We start from the raw sequence: 14,598 nt of genomic DNA on the forward strand, positions 1-14,598 counted from the left end.
CCCCTTTTTGCTTGGCGCTTGTTGTCCCCCACAGTCGTCTGTTTTGGTTTTTTTTGCCGGGGATCTTTCCTGCGCACAGCGTGGAGTGGGAGGGGAATATTTCCTCTCCATGCCCGGTCGCGTCGTTCCTCCTCCAGTGCGCGTTTTCCCCCCACTAATTTCCTGGTTCTCAAACGCAATGTCAGTCAAGGCGAATGCGTGAGCGGATCCCACAGGTGTGTTGCTGCCAACTGAGCCACGGCTCCTGAAGACACACACCTGGAATCACCATGTGACTCGGCACCTGGGCGTGGAGAAAGTCCCTGATATTTTCACAGACTCTTTTGTTGAGGAGTTGCCCGTGTCGCCTTTCAACAGGAATTGCCAATTCGGTCAACCAAGTAGCCTGTTTTCTACGGAATAGTGCCTTTCTGAAACCCTCACAGGACGTGCGGGGAGAGTAAAATGTGAACTTGCTTACGGACTTCTTTTTTTATTTCGTAAGGGGGGGTTGTCGAAATCTGGACTGTTCCCGTTTGTGCAACTCCTGTTTGTTCTTTTCCTCCAAGGTGAGTTCCGGGGAAGCTGGTGTATCCCGTTACAGCGGGAGTGAGATGATTTGTTCTGCGTTTCACGGCGATATCCATTTAAAACCCGTGTAAATCTGCACATTAAGTTTTGATACATACACCATAACGATGTTGTGTGCGTGCGTAAAAAATCCCAAGGGACGCTATGTTAGTTACCCTCTAACAACATCGCTGCTCTTTACACGGTACTTGACCAATAGCATGCCTTATTCCTCGTACATTGATCGTGCCATTCCTAAGTATTGATATGTGATTGGTATTCTCAAAATGTACTTTTCTGCTAACAAAAAGAATAGAAGAAAGAATGTTTTATGCAAACCTAAGCCATCATTTATATTTGTGAATGATTGTGGCACTGGCCGTGTTAAGAGCTTTCTCAAATTTCTAGCAGCTGCACTATGTGATGATAGTAAAGGATGTGTGTGTGTGTGTGTGTGTGTGTGTGTGTGAGAGAGAGAGAGAGAGAGAGTGAGAGAGAGAGAACTGTAGTTTCTGGACCGCTTAAAGGCATCTTTGTAGTCATTCCTGGGTGACAAACTTGTTCTCACCCCTAGCCATGCATTGCACCTCAGGAGCATTGCAAACCACAGCATCTGCCCAGTCACCTCACAAGGAGCTGTCTGTGCCTACACACAGGCAATTTCAGTGAGAAATGGGCAAGTGAACTATATTCCTCACCTCTGGATAGTAGCCTGTACATCAACAGCTGAAAGAACAGAAGTCGTAGTGAGCATTGCCTCCTGTTTGTGTTTTTTTTTTTAATCTCTTTTGTGGAGAACAAGCCGGAGACAGAAGCCCTATTCATTTCCCTGTTGAATCTCCTGTGCAGTTCTGTCAGTCTGTATCTCTCTGTCCCTGGCGCGGCCCTCAACAGATCACTGTACTGCCTTGTTGTCTTTCTAAATCGTCCTTTTATTCACAGCCCTACCATCTCCCACCCCCTTGCATACAGACCTACTGTACATGGGATGCTCCATGTCCTGCGGATTATCCCCTTTAAATAACATTATACAAACGGTCTCATAGTGGAAATGGATTAGTCCGGGCAGGGGGCACGTGGAGGCAGGAAGTACGGCTGGCGGGGTGGGCTGGCGGTGGCGACTGGGAGGGGGTTAGAGTTGGGGGTCAGCCTCCGGGTTCCTGACTGAGCAGGGATGGGTTTCCAATAGATGCCATCTGCTCACATGGACACACACAAGCAATTGAAAACCAAGCAGGTTTCTCTTCCTTTCCCTCTTTTCCCCCCCATCCTTCTCTCTCCCCCTCACTCTCTCTGCCCCACAATGCTTCATTCAGGGTTTATCTCTTCCACTCTGAATAAATAGAGACACCTTATCTGTGCAGAGGAGAGCGGTGATAAATGTTTTCTCCTGCTCCCCGCAAGGGTGAAAAAGACAAGCATACCACACTTCTTCATCGTAGATGCTCTTTTCAGGGCAAGTGAATAGGAGACATTTCTCATTCAGGTCACATGCTAGTGTTTCAGGATTCTGCAACAATCCCAAAAGGCTAATGCGAGCTCATACCCTGTAATACAAGAGAAACAGAGGAAATAACAGACAACAAAGCAGGCATTTCCATTAGCGTGTGTTTATTTTTTTTATTTTTTTTCAGTAATAGGCAGCCCAGCCATGGATGCTGCTGGCTCTGGAAATGAAAGTTTGTTGTGAAATCCATTCAGAGTATTTTTGGGTCCACGAAAACAGCCATTGGCAAGAAACGGAGGTACTGAATTATTGGTCATTGAGCACTCAGCTGTTAAGCCCTTACATGTTTTGGGTTAGCCAGAGTTCATGCTGTTCCTTTTTAGTGTTGGACAGTTTTCTCAGATAGTTTAAACTATGTTGTCTGCTGGAGCCAAGCACTGAATTTCAGAGAGTGCTGCAATATTTTTGAGGTCAAATGAATTTGAACTCTTCCTCAGTCTCTTTGTTTCCTTTGCATTGGATTACGGACTTCTGTCATTTTCATTTTGAAAGTAAAGCCGTAATCCTGGTAAGCAAGAAGCAATCCCATGCTTTCTGTCTCCAGCTTGCCAACAAAGCACTGCAACATTTTGTTGTACAAGTTGTTTTTATTTACCTTATGCAGTAACTAATACTTGATTATAATATAATATCACATAGGTTCATAGCGAGTGGCTGATTTGAAATTGCAATTTGCATCGTCCCATTTTCTTATTTCCTCACTAAAAGCAACACATTAAGAATTATGTAATGCTAATCATTATCATATTACTATTTCTGTTAGGCCTACATCCACTTTAAAAAGGCTATTGTTTGGAACAATGTGACCATATCCTCTTTCTTTAACATGGACTGAGTGAACTTAATGGTCATAAATTGGGTGTGGCACTTTCCAGCTCACATGAGAAAGGCCCATATGCAATGCCTTGTACCTCTCGCTTATCTAAAGCACACATTGGCTTCACGGAAGTGTGGGCAGATGCGTGAAGGGCGTGTCAGTTTGGCATTAGACGGCTGGTGAATCTGGGGAATAGAGATTTCCTTCAGATTGGAGATGGGCTCGTCTTTTTATGTTTGAGGATTATCCTATGATGAAGGGACGACATGCTGAGGTGGGTTTCTGATCTTATCTCCTCTGGGTTTTACAGCTGCCACCCTTGCCCTTGGACGTCATGGCCTTGTCCCAAACTATTCCCTCCTTGCCTATCCTTTACCCTTCCCTCTGGCTCTGCGTGTCGTGTCGCTGCGTGTATTCCAAATACCGAACCCCTGCCACTCCACTCCACTCAACTCTATTCCCTTCCCCCATGAACTTCAGCTCAGTTACAGCTGATAACAAAGCCGGCGTGGTAATGACAGACCTACGAGGTGAGATCACATTCATTCTCATGCTTTCTCCCTCAGCAGCAGGCTGTGAAGCTGGGCTGTGTTGCGGGGGTTAGCAGCATTGCCACAGCGCCACCCCCCCCCCCCCCCCAAAAGCCAACCACCAACCACCTCATGCAGCTCCAAGTTCACCACCATCCACGCTTTAACCTGGATAGTGGTGAACAGCAGGCTTCCATGCCAAGCACTTCAGACCCAGCCATTATGGTCAAGTCCAACTCTGCAGGGTTTACTTTTACCTCTAAAACAACCTTGACACTTTCTCAGCCCACACTATCTTTCATCCTATGCCGATGCCCTCCGCACCATGCACTCAACCTACCGTGGCTTACTCTCTTCTCCACGCTGCTGCCAACTCATGCTGGTTTTCTGACTGCTACCCACACTACTTCACTCTGGAATTCATCTCTACCTTTAGCCACTGTGACTCTTCCCCACACTCAGCGCTCAGTGCACTAGTCAGACAGAGCACATTATGAATATTGTAAACGTGCTCACACTCCTGAAAGAGATAAATGATTTAGTTTGGGAGGGAACTGGCTTAATTGTTCTGTTGAGAGGTTGCGGGCAGGATGTTTTGCACGAGAACGGAGACATCCTAATATTTCAAAACCAGGATAGAGCCGGGAGGGCGAGGGCTGCCATGACGTGAGGCATGGATAGTGCGGTGGGCAGCTATTTGAAAGAGTTAGCCCAGAGGAAAACATGATCTCCATTGGTGTTCAAAAGGCAGTATTTGGAATGACGATGGTGTTGGCTGTCAGGAGCCTTGAGGTGGCATAGCTGAAGATTGAACACTAGTGATGGATACACAATACAGACATCCGCCTCACTCGCCCTCCCCTCTCTCGCATCCCCATGGCAGCTGAACTGACAGGCTGACACAGACACACAGTATAGCAAGGGCTTTTGATGCTACCTGCTCTCTGGAGGCATGTCAACCAGCCCACCCATCCAGGCCACTGGCAAAAGTTCACACCCAGGCATTTTGCCTGGGACGAAAGAAGCAGGCATCTGAAAACTTCTCAGCAATGAAGAGTGCAAGACAGGGTCACCTTCATTTCTTGCCTGGAAAATCTTAGTCAGATGCTTTCTTCCTGCTTGTTTTGGCGGGAGAAAAGAGACGAGGAAGCTAATTTATTTTTTGCTTTGGTAATTGAGCCTGGCACATAATGCTAGTCAAAATGCCATCCATTTAAAGACTTCACAGAGAAGTCGATCATGCCCGCTTCAATCACTGTGATGTTGACAGGGAATGTTTAGTCCGGCTCTCTGCTTCATGATGAAAAGAAGACCAAGAGATCTCTCAGACTTGAACATAATGAAGATGAGTTGATGCATCATTTCTGTGCAAATTGGAAGCGCTTTTGCAGCATTTCACGGCTTGGTGATATACTGCCCTCTTAGATAGATTTGAGCTTGGAAGTAGACTTAGACTTAGTTGAGGAATAATTGAAAACGTGCAGACCCACTTACTCCACCTGTAATGCATTTTCACTGCACTTTTTTGTTCTTGAATGAGAGTTGCTCCGTTTTGAGTGCCGTTTAATCCTAGCTGAGGCACCAGAGGGTGCAATTCATTTTTATCCATGTGAGTAATTTCACAGTTAATCCTCAAACTGACCAATTTACTCCCGCCAAGATCATTTTTAATTATCACCTCTGCTTTACAGCTAATATGAGGTCCAGCTGGTTTATGTTAATATGGTAGTGGCCGTTGAATATTGGCCCTCTTCCTTTTTTATTTTTTGTATGCTCACTGGGCGATTAATTATGAAGTACTGAACATGAGCCTCAGCCAGGACTGGTGTGCGACAGATGCATGAAGGGTCAGTGCACTGGCAGCAGCTGGAAATCAAGGTCACATCAACCTGAGAGAGCGAAGGGGAGATGACGTGGCAAGCTAAATCTGAGGAAGACGGGAGGAGGAGAGAGACAGTTGCTGCAAGACTAACTTTTTATGAAATGGATGGTGGTTTCAGAGATATATATACCTGTTTGTGTCTCCACCAGACACAGCCTCCTTGTAGGGGTGCACAATTAATCGAAAAAATATTGAAATTGCAATGTTGACTACTGCAATTTCCATATTGCAAGAGACTGCAATTTATTTATTTAAAATAGGGAAAGGTTTCTACATGGCCTCCCATACAGGGTGTTCATGCGTGGTGCAGAATCCCTGATTTGCAAAAGTAAGTTGAATGAAATCTATAATTCTGTTCAAACTGAGCAGGTCTTTATCATTAGCACCTCATATTTTCCCAACCCCACAATCTTTTTAAAACTTTTTTATTAAGCAGTGATAAAAAATGATGTAGAAAAGTTTATTTTTTGTCAATATCAAGCCATCCTACTTCCATGTCCTTGTCTCTCCATAAATGAGCTCGGTATCGTGGCCTTTCAGTAGCCTGTGGTCCACAACGGACCTATTAAAACAATTCATACAGGAATTGTTCAAGTTACAGAGACTCCAGTTAAATGCCACTGGCTCAGCCGCCTCTCATGTGTAAACTGACAGACTCTCTTGTTGTAGCGTTGGACTGTTACGCTGTCTTACCTTAACAGCAACTGATGTTTTCTCGTGAACACCGCAGACTAGTTGTGGTCGTTATGATGTTAGAGGTGGGATTAGCTAAGGTAATGCATTAACAGTAATGTACGTTTTTAAGAGAATATGAAATTTTATTGATCCTGGAGGGGAAATGATGCTGCTGATGATGATGTTGCTGCAGGAGCAAAAATAATAGGATCCAGCAGGGGCAAAAAGACAAGCAGAAGTTAAGCACACAAATAGAATATAAAATCAGCCATAAAACCAGTAAAGATACGTAAAGACAGTAAAAATGTTGTGGTCTGGAGGTCAGCTTTTTGGTGTCAGTGTTGGTTAGTCGCTGTCGGATACATTTCTGGAATGTAAGAACAGCAGAGCGGACGTCATGTTAGTTTAGCAGGATGAGCCAGGCCTCTACCTTGGCGTTGGCCTTGTAGAGTCTGGGGGATTTGCGGTGGAGCAGACACAGGCCGGTAGAAGTGCATTCTTCTCCGCAGCGGTGGTGAGCTGCAGGAATCTTAGCTATGCCTATTAGCCAGCCAAACCCGGACAGCAAGCCTGACCGCTGGAGCAGTGTGTATGGAAACACCCACTGCCCTTGTGTTTATAACTTCCTGTTTATGCTATCAATGTCTCTATCTCTTTGAGCATACTTGCTATTCCAGTTCCCTTTTATCAGCGTAGCAGAGTCTCTATCCACTCTCTTGTGCTCCTCTGTAACTTTTTTCTCCAGTCTTCGCTGTTTTTTTTTGTTTTTTTTTTAAAAACTCTGTTCTTTGTCTTTTCTTACCCAGTGTCTCTGTAGCCTACGTGGATATTAATCCTGGTATTTCAAACCTGCCCGGGGCTTGGAGCTGTCTCCTGAAATGCAGATCTGTGGAGGTGTCATCATAGCTCTGTGTCTTGGGTGTCTGCACTTGCCCCCCAGCCTCACTCTCCTATTCACGCAGCCGTGATGACATGCATTATTCCTCACTGACTCATCTGGGCAGCCTCAAAGCCTCCCAGTTTTGGTTTCGCCTCTCAACTTTTGCGGGGAAAAAAAATGAAGTTTGTAGAAATTTTATGCTGGTGTCTGCAACTTCAATGAGACACGGCATCTGCATTTTTCTAACCCCTGCCATCTCCTCCCCCATCTGTGTACAGTTTGTTAGACATGTGATGCTCATGCGGCTAACTTGCCCTTCGCGCACGATTTGTTTTTTTGTCCTGTGGCACTATGTTTCCTGAGTATTTCCCTTTCACAGATCCGTGTTTACAGTTGCTACACACTGGGCTTTCTGCCTCTAACTAAAGCAAATGACAGGCCTAGAAGAAATGACATCACAGTCTCAGCCACACGACCCTGAAAGAATGCCTAAATATTTACAAGCCCTCACAACACATGCTACCTTACCACTCGGCCTCCCATTTGTTCTGTCTGTAAGTCTTTAACTCAGCCGTGCGGTCGTTTCCTACTGCAGTAGCTACGTCTATTCTACGTCCTGTCTGGGCTGATCCCACGTCATTGATCCCTCCGTGGAGCTGGGCTCTTTAATTACAGTCATTAGCTGGAGTAGGTCTGCTGCTGGGGTTAGAGAACCTTATTACCAAGACCTTGTCTCTTTCCTCCCCACACAGCACACAGGCTAATGCTGCTCGCTAGTGCGTTCTCTGAAAACAAGCTGCGTATGCCCCAGCAGTTACAATGTTTACAGCAAACACGCTGCCAAATTGGATCCCCAAATCGCAAGCCTCTCCAGTAGATGTTTTTTTCCCCCCTTCCCCTCTCATTCTTTTTCAATTGGATATGGGGTGGAAGTGCGTGGTATTCCAATAACAGATTGTAGCAAAGTGGGGTGTAAGAGGGCATGTCAGTCTGGCGTCGCCTGTTTATTGGTGGCCCGGTGCCGACTGCAGTGACCAGGCCAGAGTAGCCATTTATCCACCTCTCCAGACCTCCATTAACATCTCTGTTCTATCTGTCTGTAAATCTCCCTGTTCAGAACTATACTTCCACTGACAAGTCCCTTAGCCAGTGTTTTTGTTTTTAAGGAGGTTCTGTTCTGTTTCACTCCCCTTCCCTTGCCTGTTTTTGTCTACAGTCTAGATGTCATCATGCATTCCTCTGTGTCTAATGTTTAATTAGTCATATGGAGTTGGTGTCTTCTTTGGGTAATGGAAAAAGTGAACTCACATCTTGGTCCCACTGGGTCTTTATAGTGTCTCTCCACCTTCTAACTTGAAAACAAAACATTTTCCCCCTAGAGCGGCGTGCTAAAACCGCACATCTGCTCTGCACATAAGATGTAAACAAAACAAGTCCTAATCACCAAACCCAGTGAGATTATCAAATATAGCGTGTTGCCACATAATAAACTCTTGTGTTTTCTGTATGGAAAATCTGATCAGATGGAATTAAAGCGTCTTGATCTAGACAAACTATTCATCTCATCTGGATCTGCAAAGTGGTGATGCACAGGATCTTTGTTGGGCCCGACCAACAGCACAGTTCTGGTGTAGTGGCCAGGAAATGACACTGTTGTGTGCCTCCTTGCTTATGACTCACAAGCTATAACTGTATGTTTGCCTTATCAGTGCAGTAGTACTTGAGAGGCTGGTGATGCTGATGTCTCCTTATATAGCCCAGGCATAGAACAGCGTGACCTGGCTACGGACACAGGGATTTTTTGGAGAACTAGGTTAAGCCTCAGAAAAAGTGATGCAGTGCAAAAAACATTCTGTCACTCTGGCCAATTCCTCATGCTATGTCTCGCTGTTGAGGAAGTGTTGAAAGGTTTCTGGGTCAAAGTAAGCTCTGAGGTTCTACAGCCAAATGACAGAATACAGGCCCGTCTTTGTCTAGCGGCATTCACCTCATGTCCGCTGAAGCCAGTGGCGCTAATGGCACATGAGCTAAGCTAGGCCCCATATTTCAGTGCGATATTAGCAGCAGCAGACCACCCGTGGAGCTCAGACAAATAAAAATCCCATTTCCGCTCTTTCTATCGGTGGTATTAAGAGCTGGGGATTGTGCTGTTGCCTGAGTGCCAATGAAAAAGCCACTCAGTGTGTGAGCAGTTAAAGCCCTCTCAGCCCAGCGAGGGTGAGGTCTGCCTTCTGTATGCATCGCCCCAGCCAGCTTGATCGATTCACTGTTTGCTCTGTCTTGTCTAAGTGCAAGCTCACACTCCCCGCTCCGCCCCCAGAAAATAATCCGGACTTCGACCATCGCTGCCTGCTTCCCCTAGGCTTCCCCGCTACACACACACAGACACACATAAATGTATACACGTACAGTGAGTCCACACACACTCGGACTTTCTGCCTAAGGGTGCTGGGCAGCGGAGGCATGGATCCATGAATTCCTCATAACACAATCTGTCGGCTGATCAATAATTCAATTCTATCTGTGAGCAAGCATGTCTGGATCCAATCTCACCTGCGCCTCCCTTCGGCCTTCTCTTAACAAGGTGGGTGTTGTGTCCTTGAGCCGGGCTCAGCTTATGTCTGTGTGGCTCTGTGTGTCCTTGTGTGTGCTGATTTAGTTGGCTTTAGTTAGTTGTCAGCCAGTGCCTGTGATACTCCATGGTAGTGTATCCGCTACCCGTGTGTGTGTGTGTGTGTGTGTACACACACCTGAGAGCCTATGGCCATTGTGGATTAGACAATGTTCGTTATTTCAACTGTGTGCATCCCTCGTCCGTGTCCACAGCAGTGTGTGGATGTGTGTCCATCGACAGTCAGCAGAGTCGGTGTATGTGTGTGTGTGTGTGTGTATGCATAGTCCATCTCTCCCTCCAGGCGGCCAGAGGAATCAAAGGCGTGGATCTCATTAGAAGGTATGGAGCCTGTGGAGAGGCAGCGGCTAAGTCCTCTGATTAGTGGGCTCAGGCGGGCTGCCTGGGTGCTGGGGGGTCGGTGTGCGTGTGTGTGTGTGTGTGTGTGTGTCTGTGGGGGGTGGGGTGGGGGGGGGGTCCACTCATCGCTGTCCCTCTCATCCCTTTCCAGCCCACACCTGGGGGGCAGCGTGCCCAGCACTCCTCCTCACCGCAGGCCTCAGCCCCAACCGACAGGGTCACGGACACACACAAGGACACAAATTTACCCCCTCCTCCTCCCCATCGTCTGCCCCACTCTATCTCTCTCACTTTCTATCACAGTCTAATGGGCTGTCTACTTCCAGTTCTGTTTTTAACCCTCTTTGAGTGTTTTATCAAAGGCCACATTCAGTTTCCATTCCAGTGCCGGTCGCTCCCCCTTACATATCAAACTGCACCAATAGGCCGGCGAGCAGCTTTCTGGGTCGTTAGTGGCTCGTTCCAGGGCCCGGACTCCTATCAAAGCCAGCGACCATGAACCAGGGACGACTTTCAGCCAAGGGCAAAGTGTGTGTGAGTTCGAGTGAGAGAGACAGGACACTTCTGAAGGTTGCCTGACTTTGGACAGTTCCTCTCTTTCCTCTGAATGGTCTTTCTCTTTACTCCCTCTCTCTCTCCCTCTCCCTCGTCCCCTGTGTGCCTCTCCGTTTAATGCCCTTCCAGATAAAACAACGCCAGTAAACTTCCTCTTTGTTTCTCTCTCTCTCCTTCTCTCACTGATAACCACGCTATCTAAAAGTAGGCCCTGGCAGCACTCCCTGTCTATTCTCCCCCCACTCCACCTCGCGCCCTCCCCCTCCTCTCTCCCGGTATGTTAGGGTGTATTGTGTGCAATCAGTAGATGGGGGTAGAGGGTGTTTTTTTTTTGTTTTTTTTTCCTTTTTCTTTTCTTTTCCGGGCCTGCTGGAGGAGAAGAAGGAGGAGGGAGCGATTGCGGATGGAGGGGGCCGGCGCGTATCTGCTGACTGTCACTTCCATTAAGCGTGCTGTCCTCACCAGCCTCCCCTATATGCCCAGACTGGGCTCTGTATAAGCCAAGGTCCCCTTTTGTTCAATGCCCAACCTTTCTAATCCGCAAACCCTCCAGTCCACAGATATGCTGTAATTACAAGGCACTTTTCTCTGTAAACTTTTCCTACATGAGGATTTAGATCATTTTTGAGGCTTATTTTTGTGGCCGTGTGGAGTTTGTCAGAGTCGAGGGGTGTTTATATTTGTTGGTGTAACTTTTTGGCCTCAATTTCCCCCGAGAGGAGAGAGAGAGATGAAATCACAATGGTCCACACAGCGCTGTCTAGCTTCCCCTCCACTCTCTCTCTCTTCCCCTTTCCATCTCTCTCTGTCTCTCTCTCTCTCTCCGTCTCTGTCCCTCTCGGGCTCAATCAATTAATAAAGCTTGACATTTATTGGAGAAAACAAATAAAAGCTCTTGGTTTGGGGATTGTCTCGTATGCAAACCACTCTCCCATGTTTCTGTGTTTGTTTACATATCATTGGACGTCCTGCTCCCTGGACAACAGCGTGCTGCCAAAACCGAGGGACTCAAAGGAATTCAGTTTAACGCTGTGCAAGTGCCTTTTCTAAAGGGCAGTGCAGTGCCTCTGGTTGTCGAAGTCTGTTTAGCAGAATAATCAGTGCTTTAATTAACAAAAGTCAGTTCAGAATATCAATTATAGCTTTCCTTTATCTGCAGTCATGTCACACCAAAAAAACAATTATGACTGATTGTGGGTTGTTATTGTCTCTCATGCTGGTGATAATTAGTTACTTTTTAGCTTATAAATCATACTTTTTTCACCAAGTAACCCCCCTCTTGCTCTCCCCTCTCATTTGCGATTATTTTGTAATATTAATGAGTGCCCCTCCCCTCCCCCTCGTGATGAGTTTGGGAGTCAGTCTTTGTGGATGTTGTGTTGAAGGGTGAGGGCAGTGTGTTTCCAGCGAGAGAGCCTCAGGGGTTCGCTATCATTTTCTCTCAGTCTCATCCCAGTCCAGACACGCTCCTCATTCTGGAATGACAAACATCTCCGCAGCACTCGCTCAGACTAGAGCTCAGCCTCGCCGGCTTGATGGCGCACAATCATCTCCACGCACACACACTTCACTCAGACACACTTTCATACACGTTCACACATTCACAGTCTTACTCTTTTCCTGCTCTCTATTTGTCTTTCTCTCGCTCCCAAACACACTCACACAAATACATAGACATATATATACTCCCTCAACTCTCCTGTCACTCTGAGAGTACCGGGCTGTGGGGCTCCTTTTCTTCTCTGGCTGGGGTAATGACATGGTTGTGGCTCTTGCCGCGGTCCCTGTGAAACACCAGATCTGTTTCGCAGCCGCACCTTTCTGTCTGTTTGTCTGGGTGATGGAGAGTGTGCTGTCACCTGGAGGTGTGCAATCAGCCCACAGTCAGTGTGATCACCCCTAGCCTCCAGTGGCAGACCTGGACCACTGGGAAAAGAAAAATGAAGGTGTTTTTTTGCCACATTTATTTATCTCGTCTGATTAGAACATTCCTCATGTTGTTTTTAATTTTTCTCCATGTTTGGAAAAATGAATCGCACTTGATTCTCACTGAAACATAACCAGAGTTTGGTTCCCTTCCAATTACTGCAGAGTTGTTTGCATTTGTCGGTTGACCCGTCCAGAGTGGGTACAGGGTGCAGTGGAACCAATTATAGCAGTGGGTTTTGTGCGCAGTAAGCATAGCGTGGTGGTAGTGGGTGTGATGGGTTTTTAATGGGACTCAGCCACAGTCACAGATGTAAGGCCTTGTTGTTTTTGGTGATGGCAATGGCCAGCGTGTGATAGCCAGGCCAACAGAGCGCAGTCCAATTGAATCTATAACCGACCATTGAGATCAAGGACCACTCACAGCGGAAGGGTCAGGGCTTGGTTTCCCAGTAGCATTTTAAATCAATCTTTTGTTCCATCGTTCCATGGAAATGCCACAATGGTCACATCGCCAAAATGTTTTGCAAAACCCAAACCACAATAAAATGCCTGTTTTCATATACAAGCAGTTGCTGTTGGGGTGAAGCACCACACCATCCTTTGGACACATTTCAGTGTAGGCTTTGTTTGGTAGCCTTGTCCAAACACTGACTGGAAAAAAAAGTTAATTAAATAACCCCCTAAGTTTATTTTCCCACACTCATAATTGATGCACCAAGTGTTTGCTTATTCACGGCAGGACTTGAAAAAGCAGAGTCATCCTTTTAAAAAGAATTCTTAGGATAGTTATCAACTCTTGAATAATGGAGGCTTCCCCTCCTCCCTGTCTTTAGAGCCAGTGATCATGTGCCTGGCTAGTGGCTGTACCGTAAATGATATGGCTTGGGCCATTAGCTAGATCTTTCTCTGTTCATACCGCTGGCTTTTCCTGATAAGTAAAGCAGACGCAAGCGCTGACTGAAGTGTTTTCTGCTTATTAACCATACTGTCATGCGCTCTTTTATAAGGACGCGCATTAGTCTGAATGCACGGCATTGCATTAGCATTCTTCAAGCAGTGCACATTGGATCGCACAAGGCTTGACCATCTAAGAAATGAATGAGGAAATGCCAGTGCACTAGTTTTTTTGCTTAGCTCAGTCTAGGCTATCGAAGAAGTGATTTGTATTCGTGCAGCCTCGCAGTTCCCTGCCCTGTTTGTACTAGCCAATCTAGACAGGGGGTTGTTATCAGAGGGCCTTGAATGAAACAGCTGCCTAGCACTCCTCGCCACGGCTCCGTTCAAGTCCTCCTACGCCTTTGAAAATGTCGTGTTCTGCCCGTTGTGTCAGACACCGTGCACACTAATGGCTCCTGGCCCTGATCCAACCTTATCCCATATTCTGAACCTGGCCCTGGTTGCATCAGGCCCTTCTCACAACAAGGAGACTTACCTGGATCATGCCAGCCAGCAGCCAGCTGCTGCTAGGGGAAGAGCTTTCCACAATGGTTTAGGCATTTGGAGGATTAGCCCTACCCTATGGACTGCTCCGAGAGGGGCTGGCTAGCACCTGCCACCGCTAACACACTAATATCTAGCGACGAGAGCTTTTCAGCAAAGCCCTGTGGGTTATCCACACAGGGTATTTCACTTTACAAACAGCACAGTCACATGGAAATGGCTTTTCCCACTGTTTTGGCTCTACCCTCTCCCTGCCCTTGACTCAGGAAACTGCTATTGAAATCAAGAGCACGTACAGGGTTGTCAGCCCCATGTAGCCGCTAGCAGCTAGCCTAAGTACATCACCCTTATCTATGATGTCACTTGCTTCCTCCCCTGTCCATGCTTGTCCGAGCCAGGTCATAAGCCACCCCCTCCCTCCATAGACCTGTCTGTTTGACTGTAATGCAGTCTAAGCCTTTTGTTGAGAAGGGCATTAGCCTATATTTGTGGGCACGGGCGCTTTGTCATCCAGACCTCGGAATGGCTGCTCCAGATGGGTGATTAGTCACCACTGTGTGTGTGTGTGTGTGTGTGTGTGTTTGTGAGAGTGTGAGAGATGGCTATGTGTAATAGCTGCTCCTGTGTGTATGCAACCAGAGATCTATGTGATTACAAGGGGATGAGACAGCTTAAATGAAGATAAAACATGGGTGCTTGTATTGGTGTATGAAGTGTGGTTCTGTACGTGCATTTGTGTGTGTGCGCACGCATGTGTACTTGTGTGTGTTTACTATTTAATGGCCATCATACCCCCGTACCCACATCCCCAATGCAATCTCATCTCCAGTAAGTTGCTCTGACTCGGCTAGCTGGGCTTCCAT

General features: G+C 46.8%; 1 protein-coding gene across 1 annotated transcript in view; it reads left to right on the plus strand.

The window, feature by feature from the left end:
* Positions 1 to 285: 285 nt before the first annotated feature.
* plxnb2b (plexin b2b) overlaps positions 286 to 14,598 on the plus strand; it is a 103,112-nt gene continuing 88,799 nt past the window's right edge. Inside the window, exon 1 of the mRNA XM_071534723.1 lies at positions 286 to 548. The gene's annotated coding sequence lies outside the window, so the exon portion shown is untranslated. The remainder of the gene's footprint in view (positions 549 to 14,598) is intronic.

The sequence above is a fragment of the Centroberyx affinis genome, unplaced genomic scaffold, assembly GCF_046629955.1.
Source record: "Centroberyx affinis isolate AG114_WGS23_722 - 3 ecotype Tasmania unplaced genomic scaffold, CSIRO-AGI_Caff_v1 ptg002607l_1, whole genome shotgun sequence".
Classification (NCBI taxonomy): domain Eukaryota; kingdom Metazoa; phylum Chordata; class Actinopteri; order Beryciformes; family Berycidae; genus Centroberyx; species Centroberyx affinis.